The sequence below is a fragment of the Nicotiana tabacum genome, chromosome 19 (genome assembly GCF_000715075.1).
Source record: "Nicotiana tabacum cultivar K326 chromosome 19, ASM71507v2, whole genome shotgun sequence".
NCBI lineage: Eukaryota > Viridiplantae > Streptophyta > Magnoliopsida > Solanales > Solanaceae > Nicotiana > Nicotiana tabacum.
Window position 1 is genome coordinate 56,210,630 of NC_134098.1, and position 5,082 is coordinate 56,215,711.

At 39.8% G+C, this 5,082-nt stretch overlaps 1 long non-coding RNA gene across 2 annotated transcripts; it reads left to right on the forward strand.

The window, feature by feature from the left end:
- Positions 1 to 304: 304 nt before the first annotated feature.
- Positions 305 to 4,197, forward strand: LOC107775067 (uncharacterized). 2 transcript variants are annotated; one of them, XR_012702696.1, is made up of 4 exons: positions 305 to 2,707; positions 2,822 to 2,926; positions 3,040 to 3,225; positions 3,845 to 4,197. It is a non-coding gene; the product is annotated as an uncharacterized LOC107775067 (long non-coding RNA). The 2 variants fall into 2 exon arrangements; XR_012702697.1 differs by lacking the exon at positions 3,845 to 4,197 and having other exon boundaries at positions 3,040 to 3,469.
- Positions 4,198 to 5,082: the final 885 nt, after the last annotated feature.

The following is a 5,082-nucleotide window of genomic DNA, read 5'->3' on the forward strand; positions in this document are numbered from 1 at the left end:
CAAATTTTCAAAAAATATTTCCCCACTCATAAAATTGCAATATTTTTTCAAGTTAAATGTATGTCCAAACATAATTTCAAATTCTAAATATTTTTTTAACTTATCTTTAAATACTATTTTTTCTAAAAAATTATAATTTTTATGTCCAAACGTATACTAAGTGATTTAAAGTGAAGATTTTAAAAAATAATTTTTTGAAAATTTTCAAATTTCTGAAAAATTCTAAAATTCAACTTGAAGTGAAACCACAAAAAGTAAATTTTCGAAAACAAAAATGGAATTCTTTTATGGTCAATCCGGCCCGGCCCTTAAACACATTTTTCCGTAAAAGTGAGAGCCGACAGAACAGAAGTGCTTGAGCTTAATCTTCCAGAAAGTAGAAACAAGCCGAAACCTAGCAGAACAGAAAAGCAAGCCGAAACCTAGCAAACTTTGGATTACTGTATTTAAAAGCAAACCAGTAGACCTTAGATTCTTGATCTATAAATACGTTTGGGAGGTTCTTGTGTCTTGCTCAAAGAATTCAATCATGGCTAGCTCTTCCTTGGTGGTCAGAACTTCTGTTCCAAAGGAAATAATGAGAGGGCAAATTAGTGAACTGATTGATGCCGACCATAATAGTTGTAGTGGTCCTGTGGTGAGCAGATGTGTGGCTCCTTGGTTGATGCTACTGCCGGAGTTTAAAGAGGACAGCACCGTCTTCAAATTCTACAGACCGGCAGAAGGGGATGTCATACAAGTACAACATGAGCAGCAAGTGATGATGCCTGATATTGATTCCGTTTGCTTGGGTTCATTATCCAAGGGATGGCTTGTTTGTATACAGCCTAAAGATTGTCTTCTCTTCATGTTTAACCCACTTTCTGGTAAGACTATCCAGCTTCCATCCATTGAAAGTTTCCCCTGTGTTAACGGCGTTATTCGGAACAGTGTCAGAGTCGAATGCTTTATTAACCACCAATCTATTCCCTTAACCCCACAACGTATGTCTGCATGTTGAAATTGTCAAAAGTCCCACATCGGTGGATGACAATTTTGAATGGGAATTTCACCCTATAAAAGGACTCGCATTTTGCAGGAGGCCTGGCATAGCTGAAGCCAATTCGTGGACTGCACTCGACGGTCCCTTACATGAGTACACTCAAATTGTGTTCCACAGTGGAAAGAAACTATTTTTTGCTCTCACCCAAGATAAGGAGCTTGAAGCTTGGGATCTCCACAATGATCCAACTAAGAGGTTTCTCATTCAGATTGAAGATATAGGCTGCAGTGATGATTGGCCCTGTTCTGCTGCGGATGATACTGAGCTAGAGTGCAAGTCATGCTACTGTTGGGACACTGATTACTTGGTATATGACCACCAAACCCAGGAGCTTTTTATTGTTACACGCTACATAGCACATGGCATTGCCCAAGATGGGACTCTGATATTGCCTGTGGACAACGCTGAGCGCGAATATCCCTACAAGACTCAAACTTTTGATGTTTTCAAGCTTGATTTTATAGACCATGATCATGTGGAGCTTCAATACTTGCCAAGCAGCCTTGGCAATCGTGCATTCTTCATTGGTTCCAATCCCGGCTTTGCTCTCTCGACCACCATGTTCCCGGAATTGAGGCCCAATTCTATTTACTTTACAGATGATCTAACCTATGCTTACATATTTAGGGAGGAGCCTAATTGTGGAGGTCATGATTTGGGGATTTATGACTGTAAAGAAGGAAGCTTTTTATCCTGTTACTACCCTGTCGATGTAGACAAGATACAGAGGATTCTACCAGCTCCTATTTGGTTCACCCCTGATGTTGATGCAACATGCTTGGCCTCCACTTTAGGTCTCTAAACTTATTGTGGATCATGTAGCATAGTGTAAGCAGCCTGATGTTGGCTTATTTTCTATTTCTTTTAAATTAAACTCTAGGTTTTTGTTTATGCTCCAACATATAACTTGATGTCCAAAGCAATTTGATTTCTAGCCAGTTTCTTTTCCAGTCCATCTTACTTCTTTCTCCTTTTCTTGATTGTTTATCCTAAATTAACTTAATCTGATGCTAGTCAATTTGCAAGGTTCATGTTTCTTTGGCATAGGTAACATCTATTACTGAATTGAAAAACCTCTCTTCATCAAATTATCTTGAGTTAAACAGACACCATTTACATCTATCCACCCAAAACAAGCTATGGAGCTCTTTCATTGTCCAGGTTAATAAAGATGGACCATGCCCTGTCCTGATGTATGATGTGAGTTGTAATATGGTAACAATCTTTTAGAGAACCAAACTAAGTAGCATGTAAGTACAAGGAGGGATCTATCTCCTGGAGGAGAAGTTTACTGAACTTTTGTTTCTTGACTCATAATGAAATGAGAGTCTGGAGCTTCCATTTTCTGGTAAACTTTGTAGAGCAATCCCAATGTCTGAAGGAGCCAGACATAAACCTGGCATTGTCCACCTACCTGCAACACCTTTCCCCCCTGATCCAACCTGAAACATGTAATCTAGAATTTCTTCGTTTACAAGCACACAGAGCTGTAAAAGCACATGCTGGAGTAGAGAGGACTTCTAGAATAGCATGGTTAGTTTCATGCACACATAGCCACCACACAAACTGCTTTAAATGCGCCTCCTGAGAGAATTTATGTACGTGTATGAGTTGTTTCAGTCTTTAAGGCAGAGAATATTTGAAGTTGTATAGCTGGTAATTCTGGTAAGGAAATGTCAAAATTTTTACCGTATTCAATGAAAGATTTTCTCTGTGATGCCTGATACTGTAGCTTGAGCATGTACATGATTAATCTTTGCTTTTGCTTTTCCAAATTAGAAAATGCATTGTTCGGAAGGATAAAATGGAAAGGAGATGAATGTCATCAAGGTCAAAACAACTTGTTTAGTTGTCTGACAATTTCCAATGCAGCAAGTAATTAAGGTTTGAGCATGACAGGAATCTCCTAATTGGAAGTACCTTAACATATTTGCCAATCCCTGCTTTCTTTTCAAATATTGCTCTCATTATTTCTGAGTCTTCTCCAATTCCTATAGGAATGTGGATTTCCTAGGCAATACCACTCTGCACATTTTCAAGTTAGGTGACCTTTACTCTAGAAGCTGAAGGATTCCTAGTGGCAGGATGGATAACAATCGAAGCTGGTTGAAGTGTGAAGAGATCTCTCCAACCAAATTTCACTTATAGATGAACTGTAGTGTTGTGGTTTTCAGGTCCTAAAGGTAACCATCTAATGAATGCAAACGAAATGTATGCATGTGTCTTACTTAGTAAGTCTCAGATCTTAGTTGCGTCATGGAATCCTTAATTATTGCACCATCTCTTATGTTTATGACATTGACTGCTTGTATAGTCTTGATTCTGATTAAGTGTCTAAACTCCTGTGCTATGAAAGAGAATGATCAGCTTTATACATAAGAACGCAAGCGCTTGCGATGACAGAGTCGCTTGCAATAGCATCATTAAGCAGAATTGGAGGCAGGTGTCGAGGCAAACGTATAATGGAGAATCTGTCATAGAAAGCTGCTACGAAAAATGAAGTTTTGTGTTAGCTTTTGAGCGACCTATTCTAGGTGTTCAGTGTGTTCATTCTTTGAGGTTTCCTCGTATTTGAATTTCTGGCAAAGAACTTGTTTGTATTCGTTGTGCTTCCAATATTTGCCTGGTAGTTTTTCAATGCTTCTCATGCCCTTTCAATACCCGTCTATTTTGTGTACAAATACCTAGTTTGTCTCAAGGAAAAGCTGGTCTTATGTAAGATTAAACAACATTTTTCTGCTGCATTGTAATCATACATGGTTGATATGGACCATGTTTCTGGATATTATTGGTGTTAAATAGGTGATGCAGCAAAGCTTCATAGATGTACTTATTTGTTGGCGAGGACAAAGTATGAAGAGCAGACTGAAGAAGATATGGAAATTAATACCATTATGCATTATCTGGACTGTGTGGCTCAAAAGGAACAAAAGATGCTTTGAAGCAACAGAAGAGTTGAATGCTTTGTTAAAGTTTAGATGATTTTAGAATATGTTTTGTCGGCTTAGAGGATTCTGTCATTAGCATTTCTGGTTTCATGGACCTGCTGGAGTCTGTATAGCTGCTGTTTAAGTCTGGATCCCTTGTAAACTCTTTGGTACATTCTTGGTACTATTTTTTAAAAATAAAGTAGTATACCTTATAAATAAATGAAAAACAGCAATTTGATATCTTTTAAACAACAACAACGACGACGACAACCCAGTATAGTCCCACAAGTGGGGTCTGGGGAGGGTAGTGTGTACGCAGACCTTACCTCTACCCCGATGGGGTAGAGAGGCTGTTTCCGAAAGACCTTCGGCTCAAGCAGACGAAAAGAGACAATATATCAGTACCATCAATAAAAACCTGTAAATAATCACGACATTGCAATAACCAGTGAATAAATGGAAAGCAGAAATAATAACCAGTAAATAACGGAAGAATAGTGAAAACACAACACTGGCCACTAGCAGTCTAAGATTAAATCCTATCAGCCTAGCCTCACACTGGTAGACTAAATGAACTCAACTACCTCCTAACCTACAACCTTGACCTGCACAACTTCCTATCGAGTGCCATGTCCTCGGAGATCTGAAGCTTCGCCATATACCGCCTGATCACCTCTCTCCAATACTTCTTAGGCCACGCTCTACCTCTCCTCGTACCCACCAATGCCAACCGCTCGCACCTCCTTACCGGGGCATCCAAGCTCCTCCTCTGAACGTGCCCGAACCATCTGAGCCTCGCTTCCCGTATCTTGTCGTCAATGGGAGCCACGCCCACCTTCTCCCGAATATCTTCATTCCTAATCTTATCCATCCTAGCGTGCCCGCACATCCATCTCAACATCCTCATTTCTACTACTCTCATCTTCTGGATATGTGAGTTCTTAACTGGCCAACACTCAGCCCCATACATCATGGCCGGCCTAACCAACGCTCTATAAAACTTACCTTTGAGTAGCGGAGGCACTTTCTTGTCACACAAGACTCCAGATGCTAACCTCCATTTCATCCACCCCACCCCAATACGGTGTGTGATATCCTTGTCGATCTCCA